This window comes from Scyliorhinus torazame, chromosome 4 (assembly GCF_047496885.1).
Source record: "Scyliorhinus torazame isolate Kashiwa2021f chromosome 4, sScyTor2.1, whole genome shotgun sequence".
Taxonomy (NCBI): Eukaryota; Metazoa; Chordata; class Chondrichthyes; order Carcharhiniformes; family Scyliorhinidae; genus Scyliorhinus; species Scyliorhinus torazame.
In genome coordinates this window covers 38,877,642-38,896,504 of record NC_092710.1, presented here as the reverse complement: position 1 = coordinate 38,896,504, position 18,863 = coordinate 38,877,642, and the positions used below count along the sequence as shown (strand labels likewise).

At 46.7% G+C, this 18,863-nt stretch overlaps 7 non-coding genes across 7 annotated transcripts; 5 read left to right on the top strand and 2 right to left on the bottom strand.

The window, feature by feature from the left end:
- Window positions 1-512: 512 nt before the first annotated feature.
- Window positions 513-586, top strand: trnai-aau (transfer RNA isoleucine (anticodon AAU)). Its single transcript has one exon. It is a non-coding gene; the product is annotated as a tRNA-Ile (tRNA).
- A 2,431-nt stretch (window positions 587-3,017) lies between these two features.
- trnak-uuu (transfer RNA lysine (anticodon UUU)) lies at window positions 3,018-3,090 on the top strand. Its single transcript has one exon. It is a non-coding gene; the product is annotated as a tRNA-Lys (tRNA).
- A 762-nt stretch (window positions 3,091-3,852) lies between these two features.
- On the bottom strand, window positions 3,853-3,925 carry trnav-uac (transfer RNA valine (anticodon UAC)). The gene has a single exon. It is a non-coding gene; the product is annotated as a tRNA-Val (tRNA).
- Window positions 3,926-4,668: 743 nt separating this feature from the next.
- Window positions 4,669-4,741, top strand: trnak-uuu (transfer RNA lysine (anticodon UUU)). Its single transcript has one exon. It is a non-coding gene; the product is annotated as a tRNA-Lys (tRNA).
- A 1,577-nt stretch (window positions 4,742-6,318) lies between these two features.
- trnak-uuu (transfer RNA lysine (anticodon UUU)) lies at window positions 6,319-6,391 on the top strand. The gene has a single exon. It is a non-coding gene; the product is annotated as a tRNA-Lys (tRNA).
- Window positions 6,392-7,969: 1,578 nt separating this feature from the next.
- On the top strand, window positions 7,970-8,042 carry trnak-uuu (transfer RNA lysine (anticodon UUU)). Its single transcript has one exon. It is a non-coding gene; the product is annotated as a tRNA-Lys (tRNA).
- Window positions 8,043-11,629: 3,587 nt separating this feature from the next.
- Window positions 11,630-11,702, bottom strand: trnal-uaa (transfer RNA leucine (anticodon UAA)). The gene has a single exon. It is a non-coding gene; the product is annotated as a tRNA-Leu (tRNA).
- Between the last annotated feature and the right edge of the window lie 7,161 nt (window positions 11,703-18,863).

The following is an 18,863-nucleotide window of genomic DNA, read 5'->3' as shown; positions in this document are numbered from 1 at the left end:
AACAAGAGATTCCACTTCCTTGGTAAACCACGGTTCCCTCGCTCGACGCCTTCCTCCCTGCCTGACCGGTACATACTGATCAAGAACACGCAGTAGCTGATCCTTGAACAAGCCCCACTTATCCAGTGTGCCCAACACTTGCAGCCTACTTCTCCACCTTATCCCCCTCCCCCAAGTCACGTCTTATGACATCATAATTGCCCTTCCCCCAGCTATAACTCTTGCCCTGCGGTGTATACTTTTCCCTTTCCATCAATATCTGCCACTTTTTCATTCTTTTACATTTCTGCGCCACAAACGTGTCGGTAACATGTTTCCAAAGTCTCCTAGTCTACAGCGATGACAATTCACGTCGTTCTGAACAATGTCTTACCTCCAATTCCTGCAATTTTCAGGCAAATCTGCTCCAGGCAACGTTGGAAATAACCACGCAACATGTCAGACGAGCCCACCATTCAGGACTGGCGTGAATTTGGAAACGGCATGGTCACTCCAACCAACAGTACATACATGGCCGGTTAGCTCAGATGGTTAGAGCGTGATGCGAATAACGTCAAGGTCGCGGGTTCGATCCCCGTAATGGCCAACGAAATAACCACATAGTGGAATAGTCTCCACTTTTCCGGCAAGCTGGAGCGGCATTTTGCCTCCGCTGCGGCGGCGCAGAGTCTCCTTTAACTGCTTGGCGCCTCTTGGACAGTATCTGCCACTTTTTCTGAGAAACTGTCCTTCTTTTCCATTTCTGTGTCACAAATGTGTCCAACGTCTCCTAATCAATAGCGAACTCCTGCAGATGACAATTCACGTCGCTCTGAACTGTGTTTTACGTCTCCTGCATTGCAATATTTCAGGCGAATCTGCTCCAGGCAGCGTTGCAAACAGCCACGGTACGATGCCATATCAGCCTACCTTGAAATTGCGGCATTGAATAGATCAGCAGCGCTGTGCAGGAATTACTAACCCTCTTGCCAGTAATTTGGCTCAAATGCTGCCACCTTCAACAAACCGATTGCTTAACATGCAGTCGTTTGCTGGCTACGCCAAATACATTTGATGCTTCGAAATGTCTTTTTCAAAAAGCTGCACTACCCATTTATAATGTGGTGCTAATTACACTGATGTGGAGATGCGGGCGTTGGACTGGGGCGAGCACAGTAAGAAGTCTTACAACACCAGGTTAAAGTCCAACAGGTTTGTTCCGATGTCACTAGCTTCCGGAGCGCTGCTCCTTCCTCAGGTAATTACACTGAAACACGTCTGGAACGATCAAAATACCTTAAGGCGAGAAGTATACTTGTTTGCTAATCTATTGAGAGGCGACACATGATCTCCCGGTTAATGTCCTTAGCTTGTAAATCCCCGAACCATTTACCCCAATTTAAAATTCAGCTGGCTCATCATCATTTCGTGCTGAAGCAGCAGCCGTCCATTCGGACTAATGTGAGGGCCTGTCCTGCAATTGCAATTAATTTGCATGATGTTGAGATGCTGGCGCTGGATACAGAAAGAAGTGTGACAGCAACAAGAAGTGTGACAGCAACAGGTTTATTTGAAATCACAAGCGTTGGCAGCGCCGTCCCTTCATCAGTTGAAGTGATGAAGGACCACTTTACCTGATGAAGGCACAGCGCTGCCAAAGCTCACGATTGCAAATCAACCTGTTGGACTTTAATATGGTGTTGTGAGACTTCTTACTGAATAATCCGCACGCACTTTATTGCGGCACGGTAATATTTCGACTGAATTTTGAATTCACAGGGTCAGCTGCGTTTACTCTTTCAGTGAAGAAAGCCGTCCAAAGGCTTTTGCGGACAAGTACTGGAAATGTGAGCCGTAGCACATCCCGTGCTAGAATAATAATAATCTTTACTGTCACAAGTAGGCGTACATTAACACTGCCTATAAGTTATGTGAAATTTCGATCATAAAGATGAATACATGAGAAATTTGATGAGGGGAAAGTTTGCAGATTGGGCGATGCTCCAGGCACAATGTGTTCAACAATGCCGAAGCCAGCGTAAGTGTTGGTGAGAAGTTTGTCAGTTGGAAACGTGCAGAAAGTTCAAGGGGAAAGCAAATCCTTACGGCTTGCTGGCAACCTAAAGGGTGGAATTTACAAAAGGCAAGTTCGCCCGATCCAGCTTGTTCGCGATCAGTCAGGAAAGAATACTCAATACTCCATTCACGACTTGACTAAATTTGGAATTTACGCTGGCTTTGGCGTTGTTGAACACATTGTGCCTGGAGCATCACCCAATCTGCAAACTTTCTCCTCATCAAATTTCTCATGTATTCATCTTTATGTCCAACCAGCTGGCGGCTGCTACACTCCTTATATGACCGGAGTTTGTGATTGTTCCATCGCTCCGGAACCTTTGAAAAGCGTCGATTTGATGGTAATGGATCATCTGTCAACACCTGACGTGCTGTATAACATGTTTGCGTGTCCCACAAAGTCGTGTTCAGCTGATTGTGCCCAATTGTTTCTCTTTGAATCAGGCAATTCTCGAAAAAGACTCAAAATGAAAGAGCGTTTATTTTCACAAGTAGGCTTCAATGAAGTTACTGTGAAAAGCCCCCAGTCGCCACATTCCGGTGCCTGTTCGAGGAGGCCGGTACGGCGTGGCAGTTGTTCGGCAAAGGGGAGGTTTGTAAAGAACAGATTTGAAGCAAGCGTGCTGGACGCAGCGAACCTTGAGTCAGAATGTTGAGTCATTGAGAGTCAGGAAGTGACTGTCTCAAACACAACTGGGAATAACCAGTCTCCAGGTAAGAGACTCGGTGGACGGAGTATCGGAGTGAAGCGTCGAAGAGCAGCACAGCTCTGAACTCGCCCTGAATCCAGATGCGGAGCTGCTGATATGCTGTCCGGATTCAGAGAGTGGCGCAGGGCAAAGGAAGCAGCTGTTTGTTCTGGAGGAGAGGCACAGCATCAGAAGAGGAAAGAGGGTCAACAGCGGAGCGAGAGGAGCAACAGCGAAGGGAGAATGCGGTCACTATTGGCGGCATCGCTTATAGCCTGGATAGCTCAGTCGGTAGAGCATTAGACTTTTAATCTGAGGGTCCAGAGTTCAAGTCCCTGTTCGGGCGATCCTTTTAGATCACAATCATCGATGCTGACGTGAACCCATCGAGTGAATCCACTGGGAAAGAATCCCATCGGCCCATTGTTCCTCTGCTACCCCTCAATCCCCTGTCTGTTCCAATCCCAGTTTCCAACCAAGGACCGTCGCCTTTGCATTCCAGGGGGTGCAAGGTTTCATCTATTCTCTTTTGTGTGAATAATACCATCATTACAAAGATAAATCTCTGCCCATCGCTTGCAGGTTGATATCTGAAATATTTGCGTTATGCTGATTTATTATCATTTTTTTGCTGATCTTGAGCTTTTAGGCGCGTTGAATCTGAATTCTGGCATGATCAGAATTTGAATTTCACCCAGTCCCAATAAAGGATGCTCTTTGGATCTTTCCGTTGCAGCTGTTCAGTTAAACCTCATTGTTAAGTTCCAATATATTCCATCACATTTATATTTAAATACATTTCACTTTGTTTTCTTCATTCAAAGCCATTCTGCACTCTGTCCCCTGGGTTTCTGTGGCCATTAGCACCCGGTTTCCCTGGGTTTCTGTGGCTATGGCTCATCTTTCTTTCTCACTCCACAGTATAAATATTTCCCACTTTCTCTGTCTGTTAGCTTTGACAAAGAGTCAACGGACTCGAAACGTTAGCTCTTTTCTCTCCCGACAGATACTGCCAAACTTGCTGAGATTTCCCAGCATTTCCTCTTTCGTGGTTGTATTTCTGTTCACATGGAAATTCAATTGGTCACAACTTGTCCAAAAGCAGCAACGGTTCCACTGGGGCTTGAACCCAGGACCTGCTGCGCGTAACGCAGACGTGATAACCACTACACTATGGAACCAGAAGGCGGTAGCTACAGTCCTTATATGACCGGAGTTTGTGATTGTTCCATCGCTCCGGAACCTTTGTAAAGCGTCTCTTTGATGGGAATGGATCATCTGTCAACACCTGACTTGCTGTATAACATGTTTGCGTGTCCCACAAAGTCGTGTTCAGCTGATTGTGCCCAATTTTTTCTCTTTGAGTCAGGCAATTCTCGAAAAAGACTCAAAACGAAAGAGCGTTTAATGAAATGAAAATGAAATGAAAATCGCTCATTGTCACAAGTAGGCTTCAATGAAGTTACAGTGAAAAGCCCCTAGTCACCACATTCCGGCGCCTGTTCGAGGAGGCCGGTACGGCGCGGAAGTTGTTAGGCAAAGGGGAGGTTTCGCTTTTGTAAAGAACAGATTTGAAGCAAGCGTGCTGGACGCAGCGAACCTTGAGTCAGAATGTTGAGTCATTGAGATTCAGGAAGTGACTGTCCCAAACCCAACTGGGAATAACCAGTCTCCAGGAAAGGGACTCGGTGGGCGGAGTATGGGAGTGAAGCGTCGAAGAGCAGCACAGCTCGGATCTCGCCCTGAATCCAGAGGCGGAGCAGCTGATATGCTGTCCGGATTCAGAGAGTGGCGCAGGGCAAAGGAAGCAGCTGTTTGTTCTGGAGGAGAGGCACAGCATAAGCAGAGGAAAGAGGGGCAACCGCGGAGGGAGAGGAGCAACAGCGAAGGGGGAATGCGGTCACTACAAGCAGGATCACTCACGGCCCGGATAGCTCAGTCGGTAGAGTATCAGACTTTTAATCTGATGGTCCAGGGTTCAAGTCCCTGTTCGGGCGATCATTTTAGATCCCAATGATCGATGCTGACGTGAACCCATCGAGTAAATCCACTGGGAAAGAATCCCATCGGCCCATTGTGCCTCTGCGACCCCTCAAACCCCTGTCTGTTCCAATCCCAGTTTCCAACCAGGGACCGTCGCTTTTGCATTCCATAGGGTTCAAGATTTCATCTATTCTCTTTTGTGTGAATAATACCATAATTACAAGGAGAAATCTCTGCCCATCGCTTTCAGGTTGATACCTGAAATATTTGCGTTATGCTGATTTATTATCATTTTTTTGCTGATCTTGAGCTTTTAGGCGCGTTGAATCTGACTTCCGACATGATCAGGAATTGAATTTCACGCAGTCCCAATAAAGGATGCTCTTTGGATCTGTCCGTTGCTGCTGTTCAGTTAAACCTCATTGTTAAGTTCCAATAAATTCCATCACATTTATATTTAAATACATTTCACTTTGTTTTCTTCATTCAAAGCCATTCTGCACTCTGTCCCCTGGGTTTCTGTGGCCATTAGCACTCGGTTTCCCTGGGTTTCTGTGGCTGTGGCTCATCTTTCTTTCTCACTCCACAGTCTAAATATTTCCCACTTTCTCTGTCTGTTAGCTTTGACAAAGAGTCAACGGACTCGAAACGTTAGCTCTTTACTCTCCCTACAGATACTGCCAAACTTGCTGAGATTTCCCAGCATTTCCTCTTTCGTGGTTGTATTTCTGTTCACATGGAAATTCAATTGGTCACAACTTGTCCAAAAGCAACAATGGTTCCACTGGGGCTCGAACAAACGACCTGCTGCGTGTAAAGCTGACGTGATAATCACTACACCATGGACCCAGCTGGCGGCAGCTACACTCCTTATATGACTGGAGTTTGTGATTGTTCCATCGCTCCGGAACCTTTGTAAAGCGTCTCTTTGATGGGAATGGATCATCTGTCAACACCTGACTTGCTGTATAACATGTTTGCGTGTCCCACAAAGTCGTGTTCAGCTGATTGTGCCCAATTTTTTCTCTTTGAGTCAGGCAATTCTCGAAAAAGACTCAAAACGAAAGAGCGTTTAATGAAATGAAAATGAAATGAAAATCGCTCATTGTCACAAGTAGGCTTCAATGAAGTTACAGTGAAAAGCCCCTAGTCACCACATTCCGGCGCCTGTTCGAGGAGGCCGGTACGGCGCGGAAGTTGTTAGGCAAAGGGGAGGTTTCGCTTTTGTAAAGAACAGATTTGAAGCAAGCGTGCTGGACGCAGCGAAACTTGAGTCAGAATGTTGAGTCATTGAGAGTCAGGAAGTGACTGTCTCAAACCCAACAGGGAATAACCAGTCTCCAGGAAAGGGACTCGGTGGGCGGAGTATCGGAGTGAAGCGTCGAAGAGCAGCACAGCTCTGAACTCGCCCTGAATCCAGAGGCGGAGCTGCTGATATGCTGTCCGGATTCAGAGAGTAGCGCAGGGCAAAGGAAGCAGCTGTTTGTTCTGGAGGAGAGGCACAGCACTCGCAGAGGAAAGAGGAGCAACAGCGGAGCGAGAGGAGCAACAGCGAAGGGGAATGCGGTCACTACAAGCGGGATCACTCACAGCCCGGATAGCTCAGTCGGTAGAGCATCAGACTTTTAATCTGAGGGTCCAGGGTTCAAGTCCCTGTTCGGGCGATCATTTTAGATCCCAATGATCGATGCTGACGTGAAGGCATCGAGTGAATCCACTGGGAAAGAAGCCCATCGGCCCATTTTGCCTCTGCGACCCCTCAAACCCCTGTCTGTTCCAATCCCAGTTTCCTGCCAAGGACCGTCGCCTTTGCATTCCAGGGGGTTCAAGATTTCATCTATTCTCTTTTGTGTGAATAATACCATCATTACAAGGAGAAATATCTGCCCATCGCTTTCAGGTTGATACCTGAAATATTTGCGTTATGCTGATTTATTATCATTTTTATGCTGATCTTGAGCTTTTAGGCGCGATGAATCTGAATTCCGACATGATCAGGAATTGAATTTCACGCAGTCCCAATAAAGGATGCTCTTTGGATCTGACCGTTGCTGCTGTTCAGTTAAACCTCATTGTTAAGTTCCAATAAATTCCATCACATTTATAATTAAATACATTTCACTTTGTTTTCTGAATTCAAAGCCATTCTGCACTCTGTCCCCTGGCTTTCTGCGGCCATTAGCACTCGGTTTCCCTGGGTTTCTGTGGCTATGGCTCATCTTTCTTTCTCACTCCACAGTCGAAATATTTCCCACTTTCTCTGTCTCTTAGCTTTGACAAAGAGTCAACGGACTCGAAACGTTAGCTCTTTACTCTCCCGACAGATACTGCCAAACTTGCTGAGATTTCCCAGCATTTCCTCTTTCGTGGTTGTATTTCTGTTCACATGGAAATTCAATTGGTCACAACTTGTCCAAAAGCAGCAATGGTTCCACAGGGGCTCGAACCAAATACCTGCTGCGTGTAAAGCAGACGTGATAACCACTACACCATGGAACCAGCTGGCGACAGCTCCACTCCTTATATGACTGGAGTTTGTGATTGTTCCATCGCTCCGGTACCTTTGTAAAGCGTCGATTTGATGGGAATGGATCAGCTGTCAACACCTGACTTGCTGTATAACATGTTTGCGTGTCCCACAAAGTCGTGTTCAGCTGATTGTGCCCAATTTTTTCTCTTTGAGTCAGGCAATTCTCGAAAAAGACTCAAAACGAAAGAGCGTTTAATGAAATGAAAATGAAATGAAAATCGCTCATTGTCACAAGTAGGCTTCAATGAAGTTACAGCGAAAATCCCCTAGTCACCACATTCCGGCGCCTGTTCGAGGTGTCCGGTACGGCGCGGAAGTTGTTAGGCAAAGGGGAGGTTTCGCTTTTGGAAAGAACAGATTTGAAGCAAGCGTGCTGGACGCAGCGAACCTTGAGTCAGAATGTTGAGTCATTGAGAGTCAGGAAGTGACTGTCTCAAAACCAACAGGGAATAACCAGTCTCCAGGAAAGGGACTCGGTGGGCGGAGTATCGGAGTGAAGCGTCGAAGAGCAGCACAGCTCTGAACTCGCCCTGAATACAGAGGCAGAGCTGCTGATATGCTGTCCGGATTCAGAGAGTGGCGCAGGGCAAAGGAAGCAGCTGTTTGTTCTGGAGGAGAGGCACAGCATAAGCAGAGGAAAGAGGGGCAACAGCAGAGCGAGAGTAGCAACAGCGAAGGGGTAATGCGGTCAATACAGGTGCGCTCGCTCACGGCCCGGATAGCTCAGTCGGTAGAGCATCAGACTTTTAATCTGAGGGTCCAGGGTTCAAGTCCCTGTTTGGGCGATCATTTTCGATCCCAATGATCGATGCTGACGTGAAGGCATCGAGTGGATCCACTGGGAAAGAAGCCCATCGGCCCATTTTGCCTCTGCTACCCCTCAAACCCCTGTCTGTTCCAATCCCAGTTTCCAGCCAAGGACTGTCGCCTTTGCATTCCACTTTGTATTGAAGTGTAACTGCAGTATTGTGTTCATTGACAAAACAAGTATTGTCAGCGCAAATTGCTAACTGTGCCGCCACCTGCAGATCCCCCTCCAAGGAACACGCGCCATATTCACTTGGAACCATATCCCCATTCACTCACTCTTGTTGGGTACAAATCATGGAGCTTCCTTCCTAACCTCTTTCTGGGTGCACCTACACCACATGGACTGCAGAGTTCCAGAAATCCACACCACACCCAGTTTCACGGGAATTGGATGAGAGCTGAAATTATGGAGCGCTAGTGTATAGCTTTTTGTAGTTTGAAATTGCAGTTTGTGGTGGAATGACCATAATGATGTCTAGGAAATGTTGTGTCAATGTTCTAAGATAAAGGAATTGGATACAGAATGGCTGTTGGTGTGTTGAGTGGCACGTTTTGCCAAGGTGAAATTCGAACAAGGGTCACAGCGCCGAATGGGTATTGAGAAAAGGCGGTGAGTGAGAGAAACGCGCGTTTAACAGATTGGCAGAACAAAATGTAAAAGGTGATTGAAAGTTGGGGAAGGGACAGGAGGCAAAGGGGAATTTGAGACGGCGAAGGGTCACGAGATACAGAGCATTAGTTGGGAAATTTCGAAATATTTCAGTCTGTAAACTAATTTTTGGACAAAATATTTTTAAAGGACAGAGTGCTGATTTGTTTATTTAAGAGCTCACAGGTAATGGTCATGATGCACGCTAATTGAATAGGGGTTGGAAAGAGATTGCGACTCAACACGCCAGCTTTGGCAACGCACAGATGGGGGAAGCTGGTTGTATTTCTATTCACATGGAAATTCAGTTGGCAAAGAGTTGTCCAAAAGCAGCAATGATTCCACAGGAGCCCGAACCCAGGACCTCCCGCGTCTAAAGCAGACGTGCTAACCACTACACCGTGGAACCAGCTGGCGACACACTGACCTCTTTATATTACTGGAGGTTGTGATTGTTGCAAATCGTCCATTTGGTGGGATTTGCTCAGTTGTCAGCACCTGACCTGTTGCAGACATGTTTGCCTTTTCCTTAAAGTCGCGTTTATCTGATTGTTCTGAACGTTTTTGCAATTTCCCCCGCAAAAGAGACAAAACGAAAGAGCTTTTCAATGTTGCGGCGCTGAGAATGTGGGCAACGGGGCGATTTCACTTTTGGAAAGAATATTTTTGAAGCTGATGCGTTGGAGCCAGTGAAACGTGAGTCAGAATGTTGAGTAATTGAGAGTCAGGAAGTGACTGTCCCAAACCCAACTGGGAATGATTGTCTAACTGACGAGGGAAATGTAAAGTTTGAACTATGCAATGTTCGCGGCCAGCCAGTAATAGTCGTTATAGGGGGCTTTGCTCTGGCTCGGATAGCGCAGTCGGTAGAACATCTGGCTTTTAATCTGAGGGTCCAGAGTTCAAATTCCTCCTCGGGCGGCAATTTCAATGATTGATGCTGACGTGAACTCATCGAGTTAATTAACACCGAAGGAAGCCCATCGGCCCCTTGTGTCTCGGCTGCCCCACAAACCCCTGTCTGTTCCAATCTCAGCACAAGGTCCGTCGCCTTGAAATTCCACAGCGGTTCCAGGTCTCATCTAAACTCTTCTTGTGTGAATAATAACATCATTGCAAGGAGAAATCCCTGCTCGTCGCTTTAAGATAGATAACTCAAGTATCTGTGTCATGCTGACTTTTGTTTGATTTTTTTTGCTGAATTTGAGCTTTAAGGCGAGTTGAATGTGAATTCCGACATGATCCGAATTCGAATTACATCCAGCCTCAATAGACGAGGCTACTTCCATCTGCCCTTTCCTGCAGCATGGCAGCATGCCTTAATGACTATCGACCAGTGGCACTGATATCCATCATCATGAAGTGCTTCGAAAGGTTAGTCATGGCACGAATCAACTCCAGCCTCCCAGATTGCCTTGATCCACTACAGTTCGCCTACCACTGCAACAGGTCTACAGCAGACGCCATCTCCATGGCCCTGCACTCCACCCTGGAACACCTAGGTAACAAAGGTACCTCTGTCCGACTCCTATTTATCGACTACAGCTCAGCCGTCAACACCATAATTCCTACGAAACTCATCACCAAACTCCATGGCCTTGGCTCCTCCCTCTGCGACTGAATACTGAACTTTCTAACCCACAGGCCACAATTCGTAAGGATAGGCAACAACACTTCCTCCACAATCATCCTAAACACCGGTGCCCCACAAGGCTGTGACCTCAGCCCCCACCTATACCACTTATATACCGATGACAGTGTGGCCAAATTCCCCTCCAACTCGATTTTCAAATTTTCTGATGACACCACCATAGTGGGTCGGATTTCAAACAATGAGGAGACAGAGTACAGGAATGAGATAGAGAACCTGGTGAACTGGTGCGACGACAATAATCTCTCCCTCAATGTTAAGAAACGAAGGAGATTGTCGTCGACTTCAGGAAGCATAGTGGAGAACATGCCCCTGTCTACATCAATGGGAACGAAGTAGAAAGTGTCGAGTGCTTCAAGCTTTTTGGTGTCCAGATCACGAACAACCTGTCCTGGTCCCCCCATGCCGACACTATAGTTAAGAAAGCCCAACAACCGCTCTACGTTCTCAGAAGACTAAGGAAATTTGACATGTCAGCTACGATACTCGCCAACTTCTACAGATGTACCACAGAAAGCATTCTTTCTGGTTACATCACTGCTTTGCATGGAGCCTGCTCTGCCCAAGACCGCAATAAACTACAAAAGGTTGTGAATGTAGCCCACTCCATCACGCAAACCAGCCTCCCATCCATTGACTCTGTCTATAATTCCCGCTGCCTCAGAAAGGCAGCCAGCATAATTAAGGACCCCATGCACCCCGGACATACTCCCTTCCACCTCCTTCCATCAGGAAAAAGATACCAACGTTTGAGGTCCTGTCCCAACCGACTCAAGAACAGCTTCTTCCCTACTGTCATCAGACTTTTGAATGGACCTACCTCGTATTAAGTTGATCTTTTCTCTACACCTTGCTATGAATGTAACATTATATTCTGCAGTCTCTCCTTCCTTCCCTATGTACGGTATGCATTATTTGTACAGCATGCAAGAAACAGTAATATTCACTGTAAAATAATACATGTGACAATAATAAATCAAATCAAATCCAATCAAAGATAAAGAGCAATAGTTGGGAAATTTCGACAAATGTTAGTTCGGAAACAAGTAGTGGACTATTGGGCAAATAATGGTTCAAGAAGTGAATATTTAATAACTCACACGCAAGGATCGTGATACACGCTCATGAATAATGTTTGTTTGGAAAGAGATTTCCATTCAGCACGTTGGCTTTGGGGACGCACGGAGAGCGGAGAGGGTAAGCTGGTTATATTTCTATTTACATTGAAATTCAATTGGCAACCACTTGGTCAAAAGCAGCGTTGATTCCACTGGGGGTCGAACCGAGGATCTTCAGCATTTAAAGCAGAAGTGATAACCACTACACCACGGAACCTGCTGGTGAATCTCTGACTTGTTTATATAACTGGACTTTGTGATTGAGTCCTTCGCTCCAGAAACTTTACAAAACCTCCATTTGGTGCGATTTGCTCGGTTGTCAACACAAACTTGTTGTATACAAACTTGTTGTATACATGTTAGCGATTCCCACAAAGTCGCGTTCAGCTGACTGTTCTAGACGTTTCTTCTTTGAGTCAGGTTATTTACCTGAAAAAGAGGCAAAATTAAGGAGCGTTTAAATGTTCCTGCGCGGAGGTTGTGGGCAAAGGGGTGGTTTCGCTTTTGGAAAAAAATGTAAGAAGCGACTGTGTTGGAGGCTGTGAAACGTGCGTCAGAATGTTGAGTAATTGAGAGTCAGGAGTGACCGTCTCAAACCCAACTGGGAATGATTGTCGGATTAGAACATAGAGTGCAGAAGGAGGCCATTCGGCCCATCAAGTCTGCACCGACCCACTTAAACCCTCAATTCCATCCTATCCCCGTTACCCCTCCTCGCCTTTTTGGTCGCTAAGGACAATTTATCATGGCCAATCCACGTAACATGCACGTCTTTGGACTGTGGGAGGAAACCGGAGCACCCGGAGGAAACCCACACAGACACGGGAAGAACGTGCAGACCCCACACAGACAGTGACCCAGCGGGGAATCGAACCTGTGACCCTGGCGCTGTGAAGCCACAATGCTATTCACGTGTGCTGCCCTAAATTGACGAAGGAAATACAACATTTAAACGATTAAATATTCGCTACCAGCCAGTGGTGGTCGCTGTAGGCGACGCTATTTAGCGCCTGGATCGCTCACCTGGGAGAAAGTCAGTCGTTTAATCTGAGGGTCCACGGTTCAAGTCCCAGTTCGGGAGATACTTTTAAATCTCAATGAGTGATGTTGACGTGCACTCACCGCGTTAATCATTTGGGAAAGAGGCCCCTCGGCCTGTTGTGTCTCTGCTGCCCCTCAAACCCCTGTCTGTTCCAATCTAAGTTTCAGCACAAGGTGCGTCGCCTTGGCATTCCACAGCGGTTCCATGTGTCATCTAAATGCTTTTGTCTGAATTATACCATTATTGCAAGGAGAAATTCTTGGTCATCGCTTTAAGATTGATACCTGAAATATTAGCGATATTCTGATTTTGTTTGAATTTTTTACTGATTCTGCGCCTCAAGGCTAGTGGAATGTGATTTCCGGCATGATCAGAAATTGAATTTCCACCAGCCCCTATAAACGAGACTTTGACAAAGTGTCATCGCGACTCGAAACGTTTGCTCTTTTCTCTCCCTGCAGATGCTGACAGACCTGCTGAGAGTTTCCAGCATTTCCTCGTTTGGTTTCAAAAACCAGGCAGTGCCTCTTGGGAACCATGTGCTTCACAAAGGGCATGCGAGACGATTTATTGGGACATGTGAAGAAGAATTGGATGGCATCAGGTTTATGGAGGATTCAATATGTACAGTGGGCGAGGAGCCCATTGAAATAGTCAAGTCCACGGCCTCACCGCCCCCACACCACCCCTAAGCACCCCCCAGCACCCTCACACCACCCCTCGCCACGCACTCACTGCCTGCACACCACTGGCTCTCCACTCCCTCACCACCCCCACACCACCAGCCACCCCAAACTGCAATCATGTCTTGTGTCTTGCAGGATCACCTGGTCATGAGTCAGGCCCTTCTGGTTTTTCCTGCCCCGAACCACAACTACAGCGAAAAAGCACAGACAGCGCCGAAAGACCCCAGACTGTAGCCTGAGAAACCCCGGAGCACCAGTCTGGGCATGTCACCGATATCCCGTCACAGCAGTGGCTGTCCATGCCTGGATACCCCACTGCCGTGTGGGTCCCCTTGACCCCACGGCCCATCCCCTGGTCACCCCCCCTCTCTGGCCCCAGCAGATGTGTGCCACTCCCCCCTCCTCCTTCAGCCCTGCCAGCAGCAAATCCAGAAGCCCATGGTCGCGCCTCTGGGAACTTGTCCGAGCTCCACTCTGTCCCTCAGCAGTCACAGCGCCTGTTTCCCGAAGACTAAAACCACAAGTGAAACTCGCCGGAGGTAATTACTCCTGGCGGGTCCTGAAAGCTGCCTTGGGGAACAGGACGTGTGACAAAGCAGAATCACCGCGCAGAAACTTATAGCCAAGTTCCGCACACATGAGTACGGCCTCAACCTGGCATTCATGTCGCATTACATTCATCCCCCACCACCTGGCCTTGGCTTGCAAAATCCTACCAACTGTCCTGGCTTGAGACAATTCACACCTCTTTAACCTGTGGTTACCTCTATCTCTGGATCTGTAAAGACATAATTACCAGCAAATGCTCACATTCAAAGCATTGTCTGGCATCTTTGACTTTGTCTGTTTATATGTTTCTGGAACCTACCTCTTCATTCACCTGAGTGAGGAGCAGTGCTCCGAAAGTTAGTGATCTGAAATGAAACTGTTGGACTTTAACCTGGTGTTGTTAGACTTCTTACTGTGCCCACCCCAGTCCAACGCCAGCATCTCCACATCGTCACATCAGACCTTATTATGAAAAGAAGTTCATCTATGAAGCAGCTGAAGGTGGTTTGGGCTAGGATACGAAAGGGGGCAATCGGAATAATATTCTGCAGCTGAGTAGTGGACTTTTGGGCAAATCATGTTTACGGAAATTAATAATGTTTGTCTAATTTAAAACTCACAGTTAATGATCATGATGTATGCTTCTGTCATGTGAGAGAACCTTTAAGAAATGTGTGTTTATAAATGGGTGTGAATTTAAATATCAATAGTGAGAGTACCTTTAAAAAATGGGCGTTTACTACTGCAGTGATGTCAGAGAGTGGGTGGAGCTTTTTACTTTCGTTTTTGAGCAGGCTGCAGGGTGTGTTTTAGTTTCGTTTTCAGTGTTGGAGCTGAAGCCAGACCAAGCAAGTGTACTGCTGTTCTCTCTGCTATCAAAAGACTATCTCTTGATCATTTGGTGAATTCAGAATTATAAATGTTTTCAGTTGTGAATGTAAACCTGATGTGCTTCTGGTAAAAGATGTTTTAAAGTCGTATGGATGTTAAAAGGAATGCTTAAAGGGTTACTTAGTGTTGTAGTCTTTTGGGGTTGTATTTGAATCGATGGTTGCTAAGATGTTCACTGTATGTTTTAAGAAGGTTAACTTGAGTTCATAGAATAAACATTGTTTTGCTTTAAAAAATAATTTTCCATTTCTGCTGTACCACACCTGTACAGTGGGCAGTGTGCTCCCCATGCCACAATCTATTAAAGGTTGGGGTCACGTGAACTCCATGATACACTTTGGGGTTCTCTGAACCCTGGTCCATAACACTTATTAAGTAATGTTTGTGTGGGGTTCGATATCCACGCAGCACGTTGGTTTTGGGAACGCACAAATAGGGGAAGCTGGTTGTCTTTCTATTCAAATGGAAATTCAATTGGTAACAACTTGTCCAAAAGCAGCAACGATACCACTGGGGCTCGAACCCACGACCTGCTCCGGATAAAGCGGAAGTGAAACCCAGTACACCACGGAACCAAGTGGTTAATATGGGCTCCTGTTTATATGACTGGAGTGTGTGATTGTATCCATAGCGCCAGAAATGTTGCAAAGTGCCCAGTTGGTGGGATTAGCTCAGCTGTCAAGACCTACATGTTAGCGTTTCCATTTAAGTCGCGTTTCGCTGATTGTTCTGAAGGTTTTCCCTTTGAGTCAGGCAATTTGCAGGAAAAGAGGCAAAATGAAGCAGCGTTTAAATGTTATGGGCAAACGGGAGGCTTCGCTTCTGTAAAGATTCCGACATGATCAAAATTTGAATTTAATCCCCGACGGGAGCGCACGAACTAGTGCGGTCAAACGTCATGGACAAGGGGCAGGCGAGGGAGGAATGAGGCTAGAACAGAGGGGAAAAGTGAACGAGATAGAGACCTCTTGGACCTTTGACATGTTTGCGCGGCACTGCGCTGACCCACTCCGGTCACAAGGGCCGGGTCACAAGAATGGGCGAGGATAGGGGAATGGAGGTGAGGGTGAGGCAGAGGCAGCGGTCAGACAACGGGCATAATTTAACGTGAAGATCAGCCCCGGGAGAGGCGGGACACCATACTAGCAGGGATAGCTAGCACAGGAAGAAAGACAGCAAGGCGGGACGCGGTGCACCTCCCGGCAGGGTGGGAGCCCTCTCTGTTGGGGGAGGGGGGGGCAGTATTGCTCTCTTTGGTTGTTTCTAAATATGGCGGTCAATATGGTCGCCTTCCTTAATTCTAATTACGTTTGCTTTAGAGTCTCCAGGTATCTTTCGATACCGCCACAAGGTTCAAACTCGAATGAGTGTGTAGGAGTGAGTGTGAGTGAATATGTAAGAGTGAGTGTGTGTTAGCATGTGGGTGTGATAGTGTGTCAGAGTGACAATATGTCAGAGTGAGAGTGAGTATGTTCCCTCCCCATTTTTTCAGGTAATTCTCCTCCCCAGTTCCCATTCCTCTCCCTGTCTCTCACTCAATTAGGACGCCACCCCGGCCCTTAGTTTCAAACTGCCTCTCCCAGCGTGGAAAGGAGAGCATGCCAATAGCACTTTGTAATTAGAGAGGAGGGCGACACATTATGGGTGCGGGAGTCGGCGCGGGCCTCAATCTCTGTATTTGCGCTTCCCCCATCGTTCAACGTTACTGACAGGGAAAGGGGCGTCCGGTTTGAGCAACCTCTAATCTGGGAATCAGACGATCCTGAAAGATATGCATGTGTTTCACAACAGATGTTTTTCTTTCATTTAGAATGGTAGCATGTTAATATCGTCCCGTTGTGCATTTTGCTTATTGTATTTCATTGCATTATCCCCTCATCTGGACGGCAGCTCAAAGGGCCAATCACACCGACCTTGATGGCCGGTTTATTAGACGATTTATCTGTTTGGAGGCGAGAGTGACCTAGGTCGACACATCTCCCAAAAGAGTACCACGGAAGCTTGTGGCAATCAAGCTTCAACAATCTGATTGTTCTGCCTAATTCGAAGAGGAATGAACGCAAAGATTCCACACTTTTCCGGGCCATTTCTTCCAGAACGTCCCTTCTTCAAGTCGCTTAGTTGCCAAGATTCATTTTGTGAAACTGACAGGCAGCGCTCATCAGCTCTTCGCCCATAAAGGTTGCCTCCATGGTACAGACTAATAAATCGCTAGTTACGACCAGCTCCAGCTCTGCAAACTCATCCCGTTCTACCATCCAGCACGGATAACTTCCTTCATTTGTAAACTCCTCCGCCCAAAGTCCCTGCTTGTTTCTGTGAATTATATCAGCCCTACAGTCTACCCTGAATATTTAACATTCCCCGTCATTAAAGTGCCCTATCTATGCAAAGAACTGCATTCCCTACAGCCCTCCTTTGATCTCTAGTCTCCTCCAAAGCCATGCAGAAATCTATCGATACGCCTGCCCGAAAACTTTCACAAACTGTGAAACGTTTTCCACCTCCTACAAAATTGCGATACGTCTGCGTTCCTCCATTTATGGCTCAGTTCTTTGCCGTCCAAATGATTGCAACCTGGTCTCCGTGGTCTCAGCTGCCTGGTTCCCAATACTTGTTCTTGTTCACAAAACATTTCCACCCTTTGTGTAGCTTTAGGAAACAACTTCCGCCTTCCATTTGCCCAAATATTTGGTTACCTAGCTATTACCTGCTGTCGATGCCCCTGGTGTTAAAGTTCCTTCCACAACTTCTGCTATGAACGAAGCAGGGGATTTATTTTGATAAGTTGCTATTGTCCATTTGCATCCTTGGAAATATTTCGAGAAAATTCTCCTAACAAGGATATTTTCTCTCAGGTGCGCAGAGGAGATCAATGACCACAAATACACGATAAAGATTGGCATTGCTCCGATATATCCTGTCCTCAGACTATTCCTAAAAGAACCCCACTTCAGGAACATAAGAATACCCATTCTCTGCCACATTTCCTCCTTCCCAAATTGCTCTAGCTTGTCCTGTGACTCGTAGCGTTTAACTCTTCAACGGGAAGACACTTCATCGCCAACGTAACTCTGTTGAATCCCCAAGAACTGCATACGATTGAAAAAGTGTGCCGTTCAGTGTATATATCAGCGAATACTTGCTCGTTCTACTCAATCTCCCTTCATAAGAAAATTCTCTCACCGTCGTTGTTCGGTACAAAAATGGCTACCGGCTGTGCTTTCTTACGTTTTGAACTTGTCCTATGACCATCACTCTGGGTGTGGCTGAAAAATGCTCAGTGAATCTGGAGCCAGAGGTAAAACTCCACGACCTCTCTCCCTGTGTGGTTAAACATGCAGTAAACAGGGATATAATACTAAAACATAATGGTAATAATAATGTTTATTAGTGTCACAAGCAGGCTTACGTTAACAGTACAATGAGGATACTATAAAACTCCCCGAGTCGCCACACTGCGGCGGCTGTTCCGCACACTGAGGGAGTATTCAGAGTGTCCAATTCACATAACAAGCACGTATTTCTAGACTTGTGGGAGGAAATCGGAGCGCCCGGAGGAAATCCACACAGACAAGGGGAGAACCGACGGACTCCGCACACACAGTGACCCAAGCGGCAACAGAACCTGGGGCCCTGGCGCTGCAAAGTAACAGTGCTAAGTTCTGTGCTACCCTGCCGCCCAAATCAGGAGTACCAACTCCTGCGTACCACGCGCTGCATACCCAAAATCTGTACTCTTGCCCTCAGTTCTGTGACCTCCATGTTCATCATCCCCATCTGGGATGATCCATAACACAAAGGTGCAGTGTTAGCATTCGTTTAAAACCACAATTTCCCGGGAAGCTGAGGTAACGTGCAGTCTGGGGTCAGCAGCGTGCGATAGGCGAGAACTTTTCAGTGGACAAAATGCAGGCATTCAGATTAAGGTTCCTATTGCCTTCCGACAAGTGGGCACATTCATTTCAACTGAGGTCATATTGCAAATTGGCAATCAGGATTATGTTGCACTTGAATTTAAGTTGCGGTTAAGGGTTCAGGGTGCGGTTTAATTTAGTGCAATCATTGTTTTTTAAATGAAGAGTAGATTTAGATTAGGATTAGAGTTTGGTTTTGAATAGTAGTTATTTTTACATTTCGTGGGACCGTCATGTTTCACGTTAAAACGTAAGTTACAGTTTGAGTTTCTGTTCCAAGTGGGGTGAGGGCC